Consider the following 23,036-nt stretch of genomic DNA (forward strand, 5'->3'; position numbering starts at 1 on the left):
CATGGAAGCAAACTAAATGTCCATCAACAGATGAATGGATACAGAAGATATTATATATATATATATAGAATTATATATATATATATATATATAGAATAGAATACTACTCAGCCCTAAAAAAGAATTAAATAATGCCATTTGCAGCAACATGGATGAACCTAGAGATTATCACACTAAGCAAAGTGGGTCAGAAAGAGAAAGACAAATACCATAAGGTATCACTTACATGTGGAACCTAAAATATGACACAAATCAACATAGTTATGAAATAGAAACAGACTCACAGACATAGAGAACAGACTTGTGATTGCCAATGTAGGGGAGGTGGGGTGAGGGAAGGATTGGGAGTTTGGGATTAGCAGATGCACACTAGTATATTTAGGATGGATAAAAATAAAGGTCCTACTGTACAGCACAGAGAACTATATTCAATATCCTATGACAAACCATAATTGGGAAGGAATATAAAAAAAGAATATATATATACATATATATATATATAAAACTGAGTCACTTTGCTATACAGCAAAAATTAGCACATAATAAATCAACTATACTTCAATAATTTTTTAAAAGGTGAATATAGATTTTAAGTGTACAGAATAAGGAAAGGAAAGAACATGCAAGTAGAGAGGAAAATTTGCAAGTGTAATAAGGCCAGGAGGAGCATGGCACACAGACAAATTTCAAAGGGATCTAAATGTCCAAAGGGATCTAAATGTCTTCCATGTCATAGAGTTGTAAATGAAGGTTTGGAAGAGGAGATGAGACCAAGCAGAAAGGGTAGACTGCTGTCATTTGACCTCAATGCAATTAGGAGAAACTGAGGAATCATAATGTAGGAAAAGGTCTAACAGTATTTTTCAACTTTAGGGTGGTGCTACTTAAATGCTACATTGTGCCTAATTTGAGAAAGGGAAGATGGCTATAAGGAAATTTTTGTATGTATACAAACAAAATTTAAACAGCAACCATGTGGCCTGTACTTTGTTACATTTAGTGGATGAACAGGTGAAGGAAAACTACAGCTTTCCTCTTATCACAAATGGAGTGGAATTCAGATAAATAAAGAGACAATTAAATTTTTGGTAGTGACAGTGTTCAGGACACACTACCGCAAAATACACTACCCTGGCATATTGAGTATTTTAAGTTGAAGTAATTTGAGAAACGAAAATTGCTGGGAGGACTCTGATCTTCACTGAAGGAGGTGAGAAGAAAGAGAGAAGTTCCCTCCCTATAACCAGAGGAAAGGAGCATTCTTATCTCTGAAGACAGAGGGACACCAAGTGGAATGAATAGGACTTGCTGAGCTTCCATTAGTTTACTTCATTTAGCTCATATCCTTTTGTCCTATCACATTTTTCCATGACTTTCCATTCTTCATCAAACCTCCTATAAAAATACTCAGGTTTAACCATTTTTATGTATCCTCATTTCCTTATGAAGGCTCCTGTATCATATAAAACTTAAATAAAATTTTTATACTTTTCTCTTGTTAATCAGTCTTTTGTTACAGAGCCCCTGCTGAGAACCCAGAATGGTAGAAAGAAAAAGATCTTTTTCCTCCCCTGCAGTAGAAATGCTGGTGGATTGCACATGGCACTGGAGGATTTCAGAGGGTATATGGGCATGCAGTCTAGATTTAAGTGGTATGGGAAGGCTTCCTGGAGGAAGCAAATTATGACTAGAGACATAAAGGATAATTAGTAGAAACTTAAGGAAAGTAGAACAGGAAAGACAAAAATGGAATTCCTGTTTAAGGTAGGTAATAGGTTATGAACAAATGACAAAATATTTGAGGTACTGTAGTTAGAGAATATTTCATCCACCTGACAAGATGAATACACATGCTGGGGATAGATTTTGAGGGTAATAAATGACACTTCAATTACTCAATTTTATATTGCTGTTTTCTTATACATTCATTAGCTACATTTAACATCTTCCTAGTAGGAATGCCACTGCTGTGACTGTAAATTGAAATATTCTGGTTTCTTGGTGTCTGAAAATTTGTTAAAGTAAACCCTTGGTTTTAGAGAAAGCATCTGTGAAGGCAAAAAGATAGAGGGTTTGACAGAGGAAAAAACAAACAAACAAACATCCTAAGGGCCAACGGAGAGGTCACAAGGAATTATAGTTTATAGTTTGCACCATTCTCTTCATTCATTTAGACTTTCCTGTGCAGAATCCCAAATCAGTCCATGAATACTTCATGTGCTACAAGTTACTTCAGAGCCGTCATCATTTCAGAAATGGAAACTTCACTTGGTTTATAGGATTCAGGGTTGCAGCGCCATCTGGCAGCAAGAAAATGAGAGGCCAAAGCCAGACTCATTGAAAACCTCAGAGATGGTTATCAGTAGCTCCAGGGATAATGCTGAGTCATGATGGAAGGAATAAAGTCTCGGAAGATTGAAAGAAGAAAAAGTCAGAACAAGGAAAAGATGGGCACAAGAACCAAAAATAACTGCGTTCATTTGACCAAGAATCTTTTGAAAAAAAAAAAATCTTTATTTTAAAACCAAAATCTAATACTATGATCTGATTCTGAAGAAAAAACACAATTCAGAATTAATCACAGTAAAAATTCAGGGAAGCCTAGCTCCGTGTCCACATATTTATTCCACTTTCTGCACTTAATTGTTGTTAAGGTTAATGTGAACCCTACTAGGCTGGCTAATTTCATTTACAAACATGGACATACAGGAGTGTGCTTCCATGGACACACATACATAGTTTATACTTAATTATAAAACCTGTATAGTTGTGCTGGTCCTTTGTTAAGTGCATCCTTCCATAAGTACCTGTGTATATATGCATGTCATTTTCCTCAATAGTTGCAAAATGGATCATAAGATGAATGTAATTTCATAGCCTAAATCCTTGGTTTGTTTTAAAAAGAGATTTCCAAACTGACTGAGAAAAAAAATCACTTTATTTTCACCCCGTTGGAGGTTCTCTAAGTGAATTATATTCTCATGATTGTTTTTCTTCTTTTGCTAATTTTTCACCTGAAGGAGTCTAGTTACTAAATTTAAATTCTTCTGTTCTTTCTAACAACTGAAGTTTTCTTAGTATTTTATTTTTCCAGGCTTTTCTTTATCCACTTTTTCTCTACATCTCTTTGAAATCTTTGTAATAGAGTTCAAATTATCAGATTTCCTATCATGCTTGAAAATGTACTCTTAGATCTGAAATTAAGATACTTTCTTTGTATTGAAGTTGTAACATTTGATTTAACTTTGCTATTTTATGCTCTTAGAAATGTCTTGAGTATTTTCCCCCAAGCCAACTGATTAGGCTTATTATGCTGAGATTTAGTTGAGATTTTAATTAAAATCTGTTCATTTTAAGTCAATTTACACAGCATTTGAAAACTTAAAAGAGGACAAAAACTTCCAGAAGTCTGTGATTTTCTTTCAGCATGTTGGTACATAGAGTTTCAATTTATAACTATTTTTTAAGAAAAGTCCATTTTATGGTACCTCGATTTTGAATTGTGTTAATTTGAAATTCTTATTTCTGAACCATCTGCAGGATATCAGACAGCTACTGTCCCAAAGTCTAAAGGGCAGGGGCCTGGGTTCCATTGGTGCGCCCGGCCTGGCACTATCGCCAGCAGGAAAAGCACCACTTATCTGCAAGCTGGGTCACTCAGCGCCTGAGAATGTCTGGGGACTGGCTGGGAGGACTGTGGCCCGCAGGAATGAACTCGAGCTGGGGAGCAGAGCCAGGAGCGACTTCCCTCCGCTTCTCGGCTTCTGTCTTCCAAGCTCCTATGAGATCTTATGTTTGGCGAATTTCCATCAGTAGTTTGCTCCACCGGAGACCCAGACCACCAAAGGTGCTCGCCTAACTCGGCTACTGATTCTCTCTTGGGAGGAGGGGTGGGGGGTTTCTTGTGATTTTAGAATTTTAGCATAAAATCAGCGTTTACTTAGAAAAATAAAGTGCTAGTTTTATTTCCATGTACTTTTTTATTTTATAATTATTGTCTGTAGAAAGTCACATCAACTTATAACATTGTTTTTTTACTTCTCTTTAATTTCATAGGTCTGAATTTTCAATGAGAATACCATTTTAATAAAGTTAAATTTTAGGTTTTGTCTTGCATTTTTTGGTATTTCCTTTTTAAAAAATTCCTTTAACTCAAGAACATTTGCTTGCATAGGACAAAATTTCACCCAAGTTTCAAGATTTACGTGAAAAATAACTGAATTTTGATAATTAAAAATGTTCTTACTTTGAGAAGTTTTTGTGTTTTATAAACTTTTGAAATACTTAAATCAGAATTCTTTTCAAAGTAGCTATTGACCTTACTGTACGCATCACTCCCTTTCTTTCCTCGCACCAGCTTGCACTGGAGCTCACTTTGCTGCCTCAACATCATTGTCCAGTGGAGCCGTTTCCCCAGTGCTGTTCATCTCCTTCCAGCTTAATTGTATTTTACAAAAATATGGCAGAAACTTTTATCTGTCACATTCCACAACATAAATAAGTCAATACTCCAAACTACTCCAAAATTTATGAATTCCTTATTTCCTCATTAATTATTTGGAAGTTGACTTTAAATATTTTTTTTAACTAATGATTGCAAACATTAGGACTACTGGAAAAGTTAAGGGGGGGCGGGGCAGGGAACAACAAGGCAATAAAACGATTCATTTCATAGTTAGAAATGATCCTCAGATGTTTCCAGTCACCCACCCACCTCTTTTTTTTAAATAATGAGACATGTTGGCTGTATCTATGTATTTTTTCACCATGTAGACTTTATTTTTAAGGAGTTACAAGTTGAAAGAATAACCAATTCAAAACTTAGGAAATGAAAGTCCACCTCAGCCTTGTAAACTGTAAATCTTGAAGCATCTGAACTTTGGTTTCTTTCTATTCAGATCTGCACTTAAGAAATGCCTTCATTTAATGTTTCTATGTATGTTTCATCACATGTGTGTCTGTATTATATACATCAGACAATGGCAACAGTGTTAAATTTAGCGGTAGCAGCATGTATTTGTTCAGAATGTAGTATATACCAAGTTTGTAATATAACTAAAGAGAGGAAAGTCTCCTTATAAGCATATGTTGCCTTTTTTTTTTCTTGGTCAATAATTCAATTCCTTCTGAATCAAACCTTAAAGAGGCATATGTTTTACGGTGGTGTTATGTTGTCTTAATTCTTTAAAACTTGTATTTTTGAATTCTTCTGGGGAAATTACTCATTACTTACCTGATGAACTCAAGTAATGAGTAATTCCGAATTTTTTCTTTTCTGGCCAGCGTAGCCTGTTTAGGAAACTAAAACTTATTAGAAAAAGTTTCACTCGAAGACCCGCGCTTGCTAAGCACTTCCCGTGCTAGCCTTTATCAGCGAGCCCACCGGCACCGCAGCCTAGAGGAACTACGTCATCATCCGGCGCGGTTGGCTCGCCCGCTGGGCACTCTGGGAAGGTGAAGTACTTGGGGTTAGGGGCGGATCGCGGGGCTGGGTTCTGTCTGTATCGGCGGGGCGTAGCGCGGTGTGTCGCTGCGATCTGCGTCGCTGCGTTTCTCTCTCTCCATCTCCGCTCCTCAGGGAAACCAGCCGGTTTCACAATTGGGTTTTTTTGCTCTTTCGTTATTATGTTAAGGATTTAATTTTTTAAAGCTGGAATTTGCACCTACAGGGTTAGAAAGACACCTATATGATACAGATTTTAAACTACCTCATTTCCCCTTTTTTATCTTTCTTCCTTTCGTTCTGGCAGTAGAAATGTGGTTTAAAGAGCTTTGGATTTTATACAGAAAGATATGGAAATATTTTGTATTCATTCTATGGCTAAAGAGATTGAGAGCAAATTTGGATGCCTTCCTTTTAAAATATTATTCGGTGCTGTTTTTAATATATTTGCCAAAATGTTACATGTGTATTTCGGTAAATTGGATGGTTGAGTTCATCTGTTTTTTTGTTTTTTTTTTTTTTTTTTAATTTTAATGAGACTCCTTTTATTAAAAAAAAAAAGTGTTCAGAGTTTTCTTCTAATTCTAGCACATCACTTTTCTAAGGAAGTATTCCTGCTCACATGAGGCAGAGACAAGGACTTCTTAAAGCCAACTGCCACAGTGTCACTTGCTTTATCTTAAAAGATCATATCGGTTTTGCACATCAGTATATAGTTTGTTTCACTTTCCTGTTTGTGTGTGTGTGTGTGTGTGTGTGTGTGTGAGTGACAGAGAAAGTTAGAGAATGAAGGAAATTGAACTTTTATAAAGTTTCCTCTCTCCTATCTGTATCTCCGCTTTCCAATGAACACAAAACACATTCTTACATACTTTCAGATTTATACACTTGTATTTTGAACGACCTGATATATAGATTTTCTTTTTGTAGTTCTCAACTTGAGCAAAATGAAGCTGAATTTCTTCTGGTTTTGCTGCCCCTTTTTCCAGTCATGGGTGGTACTGGTACTTTCTCTTACGTAAATAGAAATCTTACAGATCTCTAGCCCCTCAATGATTACCCTCCACTTGCATGCACACCCTGTCTAGTCCACCACCTCTTCTGTTATGGATGCTTAGAAAACTTTTCTTAATCTTATAAACATTTTTTGTATTGCTAAAGTAATCATCATTTCAATTAAATTTAATTATTGTTTAGCCCTTTCCTCATTTTTGGATATTTGCTTTTTTTTTTTTTTTTTAATCCAGTGGTTCAGTTTGATGCTTCTTTATCTCTCTGGCAAGGCAATGATTTCTCCACAGGAGTGTTCATCAGCATCACCTGAGAGATTGTTAAAACAAAGTGAAAACCCCCACCCAGGTTTCTCTAATTCATTAGGTCCGGTTTGGGGCCTGAGGATTTGTATTTCTAACAACTGGCAGGGTTGATCTGAGGACCACACTTTGAGAGAAGTAACAATCCAAACAAACAGTGGGACTGGGGTTCACCAGCTTGGGGTGGAGAAAATCACTAAAGTGCACCAAATGTGAGATTTAATACTGGACTCAGCATGTAAGCCAGTTTATTTTTGCTTGTCCTTGTATTTTGAAGAAACTTTGTGCTTGACATACCTACCACTAGTGCTGTTCATGACAACACATATGTGTAAATATACCTTATTTATTTTTATGTAGGTGATCTGCCTTTACAAACATCAGTGTCTGCCCCTAGAAGATCCAGATACCTCAATTTTTGTGACTGAGTACCATAATATCCTGTAAACATATCCTAAGCAGGTTTGTTCTTAGCACTAATGGAAAGCACCAGTGTTTTTGTTGTTGTTGTTGTTTTGTTTTTTGTTTTTTTGTCAGCGGTTGTATTTTTGCTGATTATTTATGACCTGGAATAATATATTTCTTCTTCTTAGAAGACATTTTTTTTTAATGTACGGATACCTTTTAATTAAAAAGAATAAATAATGGCATTTCTATCGAAAAAAAGATGAGTATGTTTTACATACTCAAACTTTCTTAAGGCAAATGGGGGACAAGTTTTAGTCAAACTCAACTCCAGGGGGAAAGGAGTTGTTCCAGATCCCATAGCAGTTTAATTAAAATTAGGAGTCTGTCTACATCTGTCTCCATGGCAAGTAAACTCTTAAGCAGTATGCTAGATCTTTGTTACTCAAAGTGAGGTTTGTGAACCAACAACATTGGCATAACCTGGGATCTTGTTAGGAATGCAGAGCTCAGCTTCCACCCCACGCTTACTGAATCACAATCCGAAAGGTAACAAGCCCTCCAGTGAATCCTATGCTCACCAGACTTAAACTGCCTCTCAAATCTCAAGTCCCAGAAGTAGAATTCAGCCCAGAGAGCATTTGGATGGCTCTGTAGTTATTGTTCTAATTCAGCTGCTGTGTAAGATTTGTTTTGAAGAGTTATACAGGTGTGGGACCCTGCCAAGTCGGCAGGGATTTAAAGGGCATGCCCTAGAGGTATAATATCTTCCCTTTTCACCTCAGGACAGCTTCTGACTGACAGGGCAGAGGCATCCCATGATTTGCCTGGTGAGGACACTCATAAGCTCTGGGAGTGGTGTATATCCAAAGATGGTTACAATATCCTAAACGCGCAAGGCTCTTCTGGGAGGATCACCTTCATGCATGACTGAATCTGACCCAAAGCCAATGCAACCAGAATTAGCACTGCAGTTTTGGCTTTGTGAAGGATTCTGAAGCAGCCAGGTTTAAGAAAATTGACATCAAGCAGGTGAACAGAGTTTGCCCCGAGGCTTACTCAGGAATCAGTAAGGAAACAGGTGCATGCTTTAATATGCTTGAAAAACACCGGTCCTGGAGGAGTAGTAGACCTTTCCGGAGAATGTTGCTGCAGCGTAATCTGGAAATCATTTTCTGTTTGCACTCAAAAAGAGTTTTCCTTCTATTAGTCTGAGAGCTCAACTGATTATTCAGGTAAGAGCAACTGTGATGCAGAATCCTAAAGTATGGGGTTTAATTGTAATATAGACAATGTGCAGAATCACTTTCTCCAAGTCATCGTGTAGTTAAGGGGTTCCAGCAAGAGAGATGAGCTGAACTCCAAGGAGAGTGAGTAGTCTAGGACTTGGTAAATAACATGTATGTTCAGCCCTGGGCCTGTGGTGTCAGAACTGAGACTTGACCTGCTTCCATTTTCCAGTCAAGCGATCAGGGTTGATAAGAAGGTGGGCACAGCCATCTAGACCAACTCACAGTGGCCCTCCTTGGTGCACTGAAAGCGTTGCACTTTTGAGCAGAACCTAGAGTTGTTGGGGTTTGAGTACAACAGAGGATGTGAATGGAACTGGTATCAGCCAGCATCTATTGTGTACTTGTTCTATATTGGTGACTGTTGTTCTTGCTCTCCATGGAATATTCCATTTTACAGATGATAAAAATATCATGCAGGGAATTCGCTGGTGGTCCAATGGTTGGGACTCTGTGTTTGCAGTGGGGCCTGGGTTCGAACCCTGGTTGGGGAACTAAGATCCTGCAAGCCTCGCGGCGCAGCCAAAAAAGAAATTCATACAGAGAGACTAAGTGTCTTATTCAGGCTTATACCCAGGTGAAGAAATAGAAGATCCATAGCTTTCCAAAAACTACTGGGTGTCCCTTCCCAATCTTGACCTCCTCTTCCAACAGAGATGAATCCTCCATGCCATTCTTAACACTTTTATCCCTTGTGATTACATATTTAAACTATAGGAATACAGTTGATATAGTTTTGCCTGATCTTAACTGTATATATTTGGTGTTTTTTCACTTAATACTATGTTTTCAGTATTCATCCATTTATTTGTAACTACAGTTGTTCGTTTTCATCTCCAGGTAGTATTCTCTCATTATCCATCTGTATCTATCACCACTATATCGATATCTCATACCACTATATATGTAGAGATGTGTATATATACATACACACTTATGCATATTTGTGTTTATATAGTAATGCTAAATATATGTATATATGTATGAATGATACCATTATATCTATATCCCACAGTAGATGTGCCCCTTCTATACCAGATGATTGTTTGAATCATGTGATGTCTGCAGTTTTCACCAACACTGCTGCCATGAACATCTAAGTATGCGTATCTTTAGAGCTTAGCACTTAAATGTAAGAGTAGACCAGACCCATTCACTTAGCAATGTGAAAACTGACAAATGATAATTGTTAATAAATAAATAACCTACATATCCAGCAGGAGGTTTTGGTGGGGATTGAGGGCTCTGGTTTAGCTGTGGTGATTTTCTGGCTACTTATATGCAAATTCCATTAGTTCTATCTATCTCTTTATTAGACTGTGAACACAGTAAGGGCAAAATCCATATGATTATTTTCTTTGTTGACATAAGTAGAATTGTGTATGAAAGCTTATACTGGAGTTATTCAGGACTGAATCAGGAATAGCTAAAATTTCAAACTCTCTTTTTTTTTTTTCTTTTCACCTATGCCTCCAAGCATTTGGTACACGTTAGTTAGTTGTTTATAAAAGGCTCTTGGGAGAAAGAAGGTTTCCAGTGTTTTAGGTAAACCACAGAAAAAGCATCTTTATGCCTACAGATTTTTGTAATTCTTCGATTCTCAAAATTAGGATTGCTAGCTCCCTTTCTGTACCCTCCACATTCTAATGCCTCCACACACCCTTTCCTCTGCCACCATTTCTGCAAATGTACTCTATGAAGTTTTAAATATTGTACTCTTGGAGTCTTCCTTTCTGTATTAATTTTTCCAAATCATTTAGAAGGACATTTGAGAGAGGAGTGGGGCTAGAAACTGTAATCCAGGTGAAAGTGATGGTGTCTCAGAACGTGATAAACCAAATGTGGCAAAATATTTAAAATTAGTGAATCTGGGTAAAGAGTAAATGAGAATTCTTTTCAATATTCTTGCAATTTCTATGTGTTTAAGGTTATTTCAAAATGAAAGTTAAATAATAGCATGGGTATACCCATTTGTTAAAAATTTAAAAAGATAAAATTTATCTAAACTTACATACTCATAAAATTCCTCCAGGAGTATACACAGACACTGATAACACAGGTGCCTATGTAAGTCTTAGGGTGGCAGTCTGTTAAAGAACAGGGATCTAAGTAAAATGGGGTTCTAAGTATCATCCAAACTAGTGTACTTCAGAGAAAAAGAGGGGCTATTCATAATCATTCCAGGATAATGGTTGTAAACTGAGTCTTTACTAGGCAGATAGGGACATAAGGTCATCAGGGGTTAAAAACAGACTTTTCACTGTATGTCTTTTTGTGCATTTGATCTTTTTTTTTTAACATTTATTTATTTATTTTGGTTGGGGTGGGTCTTGGTGGCATGTGGGATCTTTTAGTTGTGGTATGCAGGCTCATAGTTGCAGCATGTGGGCTTCTTCATTGCGGCATGTGGAATCAGTTGCAGCATGCATGCAGGATCTAGTTCCCCGACCAGGGATTGAACCAGGGTCCCCTGCGTTGGGAGCATGGAGTCTTACCCACTGGACCAACAGGGAAGTCCTGCATTTGATTGTTTTTAACTATGTGAATATACTGTATTAGTTATTCAAATACCTAAATAAAAATAAGCATAGTTAGATAAGGCAGCGCTCCCCAACATTTTTGGCACCAAAGACTGGTATTGTGGAAGATAGGTTTTCCACAGACGGAGGTGGGAGAGTTGGGGGGGTAGGGGGTGGGGATGGTTCAGGTGGTAATGCAAGCCATGGGGAGCAGCAGATGAAGTTTCACTCCCTAACCCACCCCTCAGCTCCTGCTGTGCAGACCAGTTCCTAACAGGCCTCAGACCAGTACAGTTCCTTATCTCAGGGGTCCCCAACTTAAATATTCATAAAAATAACAAGCATTAGGAACTGGCTGAATTATTGGGATATCCTTAGAGTGGAATATAATGTAGCTATTAAGAGAATTAGGTAGATCTGTTCTATGAGTACTCCAAAAGTATAAATCTAGATATCTATACTTGTTTCAGAACCCAAATTTTTCTCACAATAGAAAAACTTTTTATACAATAAAAATAATGCTTTTATACTTACATGACTAAATGCATAATCTACATATTTTAAAATTTTTAAACAAATGCTCACTTGGGCAACACATATGCTAAATACATGGATGTACTCTAACCATGCTATTTTTATCTTACTTTTATTTGAAAATAACCTTAAAGTTATAGAAATTACAAGAATATTAAAAAGAACTCTAATTTACCCTTTACCCAGATTAACTAATTTATGACTTTCATGTAGTTATTATATTTGAAGCATACAGGCCATTTATTTTATAGAATGTCCTCTGTGTAGATCTGTCTGAAATGTCTTTGAGACTGTATTACCTTGGCAGAGAAATATGCCAAGGAACCTTTGAAGGAAGGAGATGGATCAGATGATGATAACGTGTAACAGTTACTTCATTTACTTCTATTTTAAGTTTCTAATACATCCCCATGTAACTATTTAGCCCTGTAGATTATTACATACCCACTGACTAATTTTTATTACATTTTTGTCTTGTAATGATTCTTTAAAAATTAAAAGTTGCCAAACTGTATTTAGGTTGCAATGGTGATGCCTTTTTGGTTTGCATGAAACAATTTTTTACTATCATGGTCCAAAATGTTGTTTTAAAACACGTATCATTCCTTTAGCATTTTGTAGTTGACATTCCACGCGTAATATAAGAAAGGACTTTCCTCTCCACCCTCCCATCTTGGCCCCCTCTCATTTCCTACAACGTGGAAAGGTATTTAGAAAGTAAAGTCTCAATGCTACTAATATATTATTTCTTTTAGGTCCTTTCAGATATATAGAAATAGCTATGTATATAATTATAACTATATGTGTATATAACTATATGTAGTTCTATGTAAGTATGTATATTTAGATATATAAAACTCTGTATGGGGGTGTGTATTTTTTCATGTGTTTATAATGTGTTCAATCCCAATTCACTCCCACAGGATTTTTCCTTGCTTTCTTCCATTCCCGATTTGTATCACCTCCTTCCACATTGACAACCCTCTCTCTTAGTGTTGTTGTCTCTCCTTTTCTCTCTCCCCCTCCTTTCCCTCCATTCCCCTTCCCTCCCATTGGTTGTCAGGCCAGAGGAGCACAATGCCGGCATCAAAGATTTAATATCAAACTTTTGAAAATGTCATGGAAATTGCAAACAGGCTTCTGGAAAGTGAAAAGGGCTTGATCCAAGAAGATGAGGAATACTTGTAGGCACCCAGGGCCTTGAGTGACCTTGGCTCAGGGGCAGCTGCAGGGATGCTGTACCACCCTTGGGAAGGTGGCAGCCTGTCTGCTTGAGCCTTGGGTGGCAGAAGAAGCCTCAGACCCTGGGCTGAGTCCCAGCCAACCTTCCATGGGGCTGCCACTCAGTTTCCTATGAAAGGCATATGGGCATTTTCTTCCAAGCTGTGTCCAACTTTTCTTTTTCTGTTGGATAGTGGACATGAGGTCGGGGTTCAGGTGGTGATTTTTCTGTCAGCATCAGACTCTGCAACAGGAGAAAAATCATATTTTTCAAGTAAAGTTGAGTAACGAGTTTTCAAGTTTACCTAAAGAAGAATCAAAAACCTACTTCATTAAGATTGAACTTCGGGGTTCTGAGTAAGGAGGTCTCTGAGTAAGTGTTGAATGGGTGATTTCTTGGTTTTTAAATTTTCCATGGTGGAATGGAGAAATATATTGCTTCATGAAAGAGAGGGAAGCCTATTTTATGCATTGATATTTTTCTTTTATTTTGCCTATGTCCTTAGTTTAAACTCTTTTTTTTTCATCTTTATTGGAGTATAATTGCTTTACAATGTTGTGTTAGTTTCTGCTGTACAACAAAGTAAATCAGCTATATGTATACGTATATCCCCATATCCCCTCCCTCTTGAGCCTCCCTCCCACCATCCCTATCCCACACCTCTAGGTTGTCACAAAGCATTGAGCTGATCTCCCTGTGCTATACAGCAGGTTCCCTCTAGCTATCTATTTTACATTTGGTAGTGTATATATGTCAATGCTACTCTCTCACTTTGTCCCAGTTTCCCTTCCCCAACTGTGTCCTCAAGGCCCTTCTCTACATCTGCATCTCTATCCTGCCTGGCCACTAGGTTCATCAGTATCATTTTTCTAGATTCCATGTATATGTGTTAGCATATGGTATTTGTTTTTCTCTTTCTGACTTACTTCACTCTGTATGACAGACTCTAGGTCCATCCACCTCACTACAAATAACTCAATTTTGTCCATTTTTGTGGCTGAGTAATATTGCATTGTATATATGTGCCACATCATCTTTATCCATTCATATGTCGATGAACATTTAGGTTGCTTCCATGTCCTGGCTATTGTAAATAGTGCTGCAATGAACATTGTGGTACATGTATATTTTTGTATTATGGTTTTCTCTGGGTACGTGCCCAGTAGTGGGATTCCTGGGTCATATGGTAGTTCTATTTTTAGTTTTTTAAGGAAATGCTATACTGTTCTCCATAGTGGCTGCACCAACTTACATTCCTACCAACAATGCAGGAGGGTTCCCTTTTCTCCACACCCTCTCCAGCATTTGTTGTTCTGTCCTGTTATATCTGTACATTATTGGAACTGAGTTTTAACAATTTTAAAAGCTGTTTTGTAATTGAAAAGCAATTGAAAGTACATTGCTACAAGCTAATTTTTTAAAATTTATTTTCATTTATCTATTTTAATTGCAATTGCATGGTCTTTGATTACCAGGAACTTCACAATTAGTTTTGCTTCCACCTTGTTGCTTAGTTTTTATTTATTTATGTATGTATGTATGTATGTATGTATGTATGTATGTATGTATGTATTGACTATGCCATATGGCTTGTGAAATCTTAGTTTCCTGACCAGGGATTGAACTTGAGCCCCTGCAGTGAAAGCACTAAGTCCTAACCACTGGACTCAAAAGTAACCACTGATTTTGACATATGGATCATGTGGGACATCAAATAATCTACTTAATGAATCTCTAACATTTCATGTAATGCTATCAGTTACACAGTTGATTTTTGAATGTTTTTTTCTCTGTATTTTTATTTTTTTAAATTTATGTTTAATTTATTTAAAAAAATTGTATTGAAGTATAGTTGCTATATAATACTATATGTTACAGGTGTAAAATATACTGATTCAAAATTTTTAAAGGTTATGCTTTATTTATGATTATAAAATATTGACTATATTCTCCATGTTGTGCAGTATATCCTTGTAGATTATTTTATACATAATAGTTTGTGCCTCTTAATCCCATACCCCTCTATTGTCCCTCCCTCGTTCACTCTCCCCACTGGTAACCACTAGTTTGCTGTCTATATCTGTGAATCTGCTGCTTTTTGTTGTTGTTGTTATATTCACTAGCTTATTGTATTTTTAGGTTCCCTGTGTAAGTGATATCATATGGTATATATCTTTCTCTGTCTGACTTATTTTACTTAGCATAATACCCTCCAAGTCCATCCATGTTGCTGCAAATGGCAAAATTGTGTTCTTTTTTATTGCTGAGCAATATTCCATTGTATGTGTGTATATATATACACACATACAATGGAATGTTACCATTGTATGTAATATACATATTACATATATATGCATTATATGTAATATATATATTGCATGTATATGTATATATATTCCATTGCGTGTATATATAATACACGCAATGGAATATTACCCACCTCATCCATTCATTTGTTGATGAACACTTAGGTTACTTCCATATCTTGACTGTTGTAATTAATGCTGCTGTGAACATTGGGGTGCATGTATTTTTTAGAATTAGTGTTTTTGTTTTTTATGGGCATATACCCAGGAGTGGAATTGCTGGGACGTATGTTAGTAATAGTTTTAGTTTTTTGAGACACCTCCAAACTGTTTTACATAGTGGCTACACCAATTTATATTCTCACCATCAGTGTATGAGGGTTTTCTTTTTCAACATCCTGGCTAACATTTGTTATTTGGGGTTTGTTCGTTTGTTTTTGTTTCTTTTTTGCCGTGCCATAGGGCGTGCAGGATGGTTCCCTTGCCAGGGATTGAAACTGGGCCTCCTTAGAGGACTGGGGCAGGGAGGGTGGGGGGGACTCGAGGGGGGGGCGTCAAGGAAGGGAGGGAATACGGGGATATGTGTATAAAAACAGATGATTGAACCTGGTGTACCCCCAAAAAAATAAAAAAATAAAAACAAAAAACAAAACAAAACAAAACAAAAAAAAGAAAAGAAACTGGGCCTCTGCAGTGAAAGTGCCGAATCCTAACCACTAGGCAACCAGGGAACTCCCTTATTTGTGTTATTTTTGATGATAGCCATTCTGACAGGTGTGAGGTGATACCTCATTGTGCTTTTGACTTGCATTTCCCTAATGATTGAGCATCTTCTTATGTGCCTGTTGGGAAAACGTTCTCTTTGGAAAAATGTCTCTTCAGGTCTTCTGCCCATTTTTAGTCAGAAAGAGAAATTAAGGAAACAATCCCATTTATCATTGCATCAAAAAGAATAAAATACCTAAGAATAAACCTAGCTAAAGGGTCAAAGTAACTGTACTTGGAAAACTATAAGACACTGATGAAAGAAATTGAAGACAACACAAACAGAAAGATATACTGTGTTCTTGGACTGGAAGAATAAATATTGTTAAAATGACCATATTACCCAAGGAAATCTACAGATTCAATGAGATCCCTATCAAAATACCATGGGTGGGACTTCCCTGGTGGTCTAGCGGTTAATGCTCTGGGCTCTCAATGCAGGGGGCCTGGGTTTGATCCCTGGTCAGGGAACTAGATCCCATATGCTGCAACTAAGTGCCTACATGCCACAACTAAAAAATCCCACATGCTGAAACCAAAAAATCCTGCATGCCTCAATCAAAGATCCTGCACACCCAGTGAAGATCCCAAGTGCCACAACTAAGGCCTGGCACAGCCAAATAAATAAATAAATAAGTAAATAAATAAGTATATAAATATTTTTTAAAAATACCATAGGTATTTTTCATAGAACTAGAACAAATAATTTTAAAATTTATATGGAAATGCTAAAGACCCCAAATAGCCAAAATAATCTTGAGAAAGAACAATGCTGGAGGAATCAGGCACCCTGACTTCAGGCTATACTACAAAACTACAGTAATCAAAACAATATGGAACTGGCACAAAAACAGACACATAGGTCAATGGAACAGAGTAGACAGCCCAGAAATAAACCCAGGCACTTATGATCAATTAATCTATGACAAAGGAGGCAAGAAAAGACAATGTTTTTCTTTTTCAATCTTCTATCACAGGAAAATGGTCTTCTAGAAACTCACCCAAGGTAATCAAGAGTTTCTCCTTATATTCTTTTATATTAAGCATTTTTGTTTTCAGCTTATTAATGGTTCTCGAGTCAGAAAATTATGTCACTCTGTGATGTTTCATTGTTTAGTATATCAAGAGATTCCAGTATCTGTTGCTGTTCATCCAACCACTGTTTTTCCTTTATCTTTTCATTCTTTGAATAGTAGACAGTACCACTTCTAGATCATGTCTTAATTTTTGGAACTCTTCTTTTCCTAATGTTATTAGAAAGTCTTCAGATAGTGGAATTAATTTAGGAGTTTCTTTCTGCCATTGACTAAGTCTAGAGGTGGTCAAACATTTCACTTACATAATTAATAATAACTGAGCATTTGAATCAGTGAATGTCTCAGTTCCAGCAAGCAATAATTTACTCTGACATTCTTCCATATTTCATATTCCTTCACCTTCTTTAGTAAGTTCTTCTTCAGCATCTGTAGTATCTTCCACATCTGTAGTACAGTCTGTATCTGTATCTTGCTGATTCAGTGACTCATGCTTGTGATTTTCTTAGACTTATGATAATTTTAGAAAGGTCTGGGACCTTGGACAAGCCCTTAAAGTATTTGTGCATCAGTTTCCTTATCACTTTATTCAAAGAATGTATTAGAGAATAAAGGAGTACTTGAAGAGAAACCCTTAAGTTAATCAGTTTCCTCAGTTCCCCACCCCTTTGTCTTTCCTTCTTAACTGCTGGGTTTCTGGAGCTGTCATTGGTTAAGGAGCTAGATAAGAGTGGCACTTGAGGCCTGGCTGGACTTTGGGCATTAAGTTTTCTGCACCCAATTCCACCATATGGGAAGTTTGCCCCCATTTCACCAAGCAGTTCTCTGACTCCAGCTAGGTGTTTTGCAATTCAACTCAATTCTGTCATTATCTATCCAGGGATAGCATCAGATTCCACAGGTTAGGGACTCAGTCCCACAAAACTACCCCTTTCTACTTCAGATACCAATCACAAGTTTAGGTTGTCATCTGTGTCTCTGACCAACTGGCTAAAAATCAGAGGTTCCTATGACCCCCTCCTTGGGTTCAGTTAATTTGCTAGAATAGCTCACAAAACTTAAAAATCCAATTTACTCAGTAGATTATCAGTTTTTTACAAAGGATATTAAAAGTTAGGAATCAGCAACAATAGGAACAGACACCTAGAGCAAGGTCCTGGACAAAGGAACTTCTCTCCCCATGGAGTTTGGGCCCAGCACTGTGGCTTATGGTAGTGTTCTATTTCACAAACCTGGAAGTTCTCCAAATCCCATCCTATTTTTTTTTTTAACGGGGTCTTCATTATATAGGCAAGGTTGATTAAATCATTGGCCACTGGAGATTGATTCCATTTTCAGCCCCTCTCCCCTCCTCAGAGATCTGGGGATGGGACTGAAAATTCCAGCTCTCTTATCACTTGGTTACCTTGGCAACCAAACCAGCGCTAACCCTTCCCTACCTTCCAAAGTCACCTTATTAACATAAAAAAATAACTTTTCACTTTTTGCACAAGAAATTCCAAGAGTTTTAGGAGCTCTGTGCTGGAAAGAGGGACCGAATATATATTTCTCATTATAAGTTGCAGTATCATAGGTATCCAGTTCCCCAGTGTTGCAGGAAGAAGTGGGGCCGGAAAGAATGGTCACGTCCCAGGTCTTGTCTGAGCCCCTGGGACAGCTGTTGAGTGTGGATTCTTGGCTTTGCACAAGAAAGAATTCAAGAGCAAGCCATAATAAGGTGAAAGAAGGTTTATTCAGGGTGATACACACTCCATAGAGTAAGGTAAGAGGAACCAGGGTACAGGCTTGTCAGTTTTTATAGGGGCGGGTAATTTCATAGGCTAATGAGTGGGAGGATTATTCCAACTACTTTGGGCAATGGGCGGGGATTTCTAGGAACTGGGCCACCACTCACTTTTTGGCCTTTTATAGTCGGCCTCAGAACTGTCATGACACCTGTGGGTGTGTCATTTAGCTGACGTATTACAATGAGCATATACTGAGACTCAAGGCCTAGTGGAAGTCAGCTGTCCACCATATTGGACGTAGCTGGTTCTAACCAGTTTATGTCATGTCCTCAATGGCCGTCATTCTTTTAAAGGTTGTGCCCTGCCCCATTCCTGTCTCACCAGCAGTAAGGGTCTCTCCTCCAGGGCTGGGACTCCATATCCTGTGAGCTGCCAGGCAGCTCCAGTGGCAAGTTTCAACCACTATGGCACTCTCCTCAGCCCATCTCTTACCACCACAGAGCCACTGCTTCTGTTTTCTCAGTTTTGCCTATTGGCCCTCCTCTCCTAAGCCCCTGTCTATATTAGCAATGATGCCAGATATACTAAATGGTTTCTAGCTTATTTCAGTCTTCTTCATTAATTATACTGTGCCTCCTAGCAATGAGTCATTGATTCCATAATGTTGATGGAAAGTTAACTTTTTGTCTTCCCATTTTTGGAATTGTTGGCAAAACCGCTATGGTTCTTGTAGGGAGCGAGTTTGGAAAAGAGAGAGGGCAAAGAATCAGACAACCGGCTGTCTACGAGAGGACAATGAGCTAAGTGCTGGGTGTTTAGGAGCCTAGTAGACGGTGGCCAGGAAGAGATTCTTAGGGAAGGCAATGATTGGGTTGGGGTTCAGGGGAATCCCAGGGTATGGAAGTAGAGGGTTTTAATGGAAGTTCACAGACAAGGAAACTGAGCACATCTGAGGCATTGCCAAAAAGGCAAAAGAGCTGCCTCACAAACATATGGAGAGAGAAGGGATAGCAAAGGTTTGGGGTTTAACATGCATACAGGCCCCAAAGAGGAGAGGGCACATGGCAGGCATTGAAGGATTTTCATCAGGGTTGTTCTCTGGTGAGATATGGAGAAGTCTACAGTATAGGTGGAGATGCAGAAAGAATGGGATCATAGAGGGGCTGACTCAAACTGTATTCATTTATACTGAGGGTCATCAAAGTGCAACCTGTAGCCAAATCCAGACCTCTGCCTTGTTTGTATATGGCTTGTGAAATAAAATTGTTTTTTTTTATATTTTTAAGTAATTGAGGAAAATCAAAGAATACTATTCAAATTTCAGGATCCATAGTAAAGTTTTATTGGAATAGTCATACAAATTTGTTTACACATTGTCTGTGGCTGCTTTTATACTGCAGCAGCGAAGTTGAGTAGTTGCTACAAGACGTGTCTCTTAAGGCCTAAAATATTTACTTTATGGATCTTTATAGAAAAGGATTGCTAACCTGTAACTGACACAATTAAACTATTTTTGTTGACTGTAAGGGCAGGCTATCAGCTACTCATGTGTACGTGGTAGGGGATCACAAGTTAAGAGGACAAGACCCCTTTCATTTTAGAGGTTTCATTTTGGTGGAAGTTTAATTTTGCTTACTAGGTGGGTTTATTTGAAATCTAGATAGAAGTATAGGCATATGGAATGTGCTTTATGCTATGGCATCTCTCCCTCAAAAAACCTTCTGAGAGAATTCCTGAGGGTGATGTTGCCTAAAGTGAGACAGGATGGAAAGAGGTTAAAGGGCAGAGGCAAGAGTCTGAGCTGAGATTCAGTTGTGAGAGGATCATAGAGGAATGGGGAGTGTTTCTGTTACTAAATTGGTCAACTGGACACATGCTGTTCCAAAACTGTTTTCCGTTTCACAGACAAGACAAGAAATGTTACCAATGCTGTTGCCCCAGAATCATACCCCTGCCACTCCCCTGAATGGAAACCAATTACTCTTATCTAAATTTCAGGAGGAAACTGCAAAGAGAAAAAAGACAGGAACTGGTTAAAACCAACTAGGCCCAAGATGGCAGAAGATTCAACCTCCTGTAGACCTTGAGCCTCATTATATGCTCATTGTTAACACATTAGCTAAATGACACACTCACCAGCACCATGATAGTTGGCGATTGCCATGATATCAACCAGAAAATTCCATACAAGGACTAAAAAGAGGAGTTGCATCTCTTCTGAGTCCAAACCACTCATCTGTCTCAGATAACTCAAGAATACCCCTCCTACTCTTTCCAAACCCCTCCCTTTTACTTCAACCTTTCTATATATTTGGGGTCTCTGCCCCAGCTGGGTTGAGAAGTTGATTTGTAAACTAGATTCCTGCTTCTCCATTCTTTGGCCATTGAATACAGCTTGTGTTTTTCCAGTCTCGGCATTAGTTTCATTATTGGCTGAGTGAATGCAATCAGGAAAAGAAACTCCCTGGCAGAGACAAGAACTCTTCATTTTGCAATACTGAAATGGTACCTACTGGACAACAATTCCCCATTTCTCCCTATTCCCGGCCCCTAACAATGACCACCCTACTTTCTGTCTCTATGAATCTGACTACTCTAGGTATCTCATATACGTAGGATCATACAATATTTGTCTTTTGTTGTCTGGCATATTTCACTCACATAATGCCCTAATGTTTTATCCATGTTGTAGTATGTGTCCAAATTTTCTTCCTTTCCAAGGCTGAATAATATTCCCTTGCATGTACATAACACATATATGTACCACATGTGGTATTTCTGTATTGTTTTCTTCCCCAGAAATAACATAAAGATGAATTCATAGCAGATACACCATTTTACCTTCCCAATAGCAAGGCAAAAGAGTTCCAATTTCTCTACATCCTTGCCAACACTTGTTATTTTTATTTATATTTATTTATTTATTTTTAATATAATAACCATCCTAATGAGTGTAAAGTGGTATCTTGTTGTATACCGATTTTTACTGATTAGCATATCTTCTTTGGGGAAACGTCTATTCAGGTCCTTTCCCCGTTTCTTAATCAGGTTTGCTTTGTTGAGTTGTAGGAATTCCTTATATATTTTGGGTATTAGCTTATAAGATTGCAAATATTTTCTCCTATTCTGTGGGTTGCTTTTTACTCTGTTGATTTGGTACACAGAAGTTTTTAATTTTGATATACTCTAATCTATTTTTCTTTTGTTTCCTATGCTTTGGGTGTCATATTCAAGAAATTATTGCCAGATCTAATATTACAAAGCATTTCCCAATGCTTTCTAAGAGATTTATAATTTTAGCACTTAAGTTTAGGTCTTTGATCCATTATGAGTTAATTTTTGTGTGTTATGTAAGGTAAGGGCCCAACTTAATTTTTTTTCTCCGTGTGGATTTCCAATTTTCCCTGTACCGTGTATTGAAATGACTGTCCTTTTCCCATTGAATGGTTTTTGCACCCTTGTTAAAATCACTTGACCTATATGCAAAGGTTTATTTCTGGGCTCTCTATTCCATTGGTCTATATGGTTTGCGTTCTTCCTTAAAAATATTTTTTAGGCTTTACATTTCAAAATCAGCATTCCTAGTTCAGCATATAGGAATAAATACAGTGAGAAAGACTTTTTCCAGTTTTATTCGGAAATAACTGCCATATATCACTTTATAAGTTTAAGACATTATAGCATGATTGTTTCATTTACATATATAGTGAAATGGAGATTTTTCTTAACATAATTATTAACTTATTTGGCTGCGCTGGGTCTTAGTTTCAGCACTCGGAATCCTCATTACTGCATGTGGGATCTTCTTTGCAGCATGCAGAAACTTTATTTGCAGCATGAGGGCTCTTTTAGTTGTGCATGCAAGCTCTTAGTTGCGGGATGCGGGATCTAGCCCCCTAACCAGGGGTCAAACCTGGGACCCTTGCATTGGGAGCTTGGCCAGAATGTTAACCACTGGATCACCAGGGAAGTCCTTGAAAGGAGGATTGTTAATTATGCTGTTCTGACTAGGAATCCCTGACACCTTTTGTGATGTGAGTCAAGTGACTAAGGTAGAAATCAGAAAACTTTTTCTCTAAAGGGCCCATTTATTGGAGAGACAGAGATTTATTTTGAGAAATTGACTCATGATTGTGGAGGCTGGCAAATCCAAAATTTTCAGGGTAAACTAGCAGGTTGGAGACCCAGGGAAGGGTTGTTACAGCTTGAGTTCTAAGGCCATCTGCTGGCAGAATTCTATCTTTCTTAGGGGACCTCAGTCTGCTTTTACTTAAGACCTTCAACAGATTGAGACTTACCTACATTATGAAGAGTAATCTGCTTTACTCTAAGTCTAGTGATTTAAATGTCAATCCCATCTGAAGAATATCTTCACAGCAACATACAGGTGGTGTTTGACCAAATATCTGGGTATTGTGTCCTAGTCAATTTGACACATAAAATTACCATCACAGTCAGATAGTGAATATTTTTGGCTTT

General features: G+C 37.7%; 1 pseudogene; it reads right to left on the bottom strand.

The window, feature by feature from the left end:
• Nucleotides 1–14,392: 14,392 nt before the first annotated feature.
• Nucleotides 14,393–17,215, bottom strand: LOC130844719 (centromere protein K-like; annotated as a pseudogene).
• Nucleotides 17,216–23,036: the final 5,821 nt, after the last annotated feature.

The sequence above is a fragment of the Hippopotamus amphibius genome, chromosome 2, assembly GCF_030028045.1.
Source record: "Hippopotamus amphibius kiboko isolate mHipAmp2 chromosome 2, mHipAmp2.hap2, whole genome shotgun sequence".
Classification (NCBI taxonomy): Eukaryota; Metazoa; Chordata; class Mammalia; order Artiodactyla; family Hippopotamidae; genus Hippopotamus; species Hippopotamus amphibius.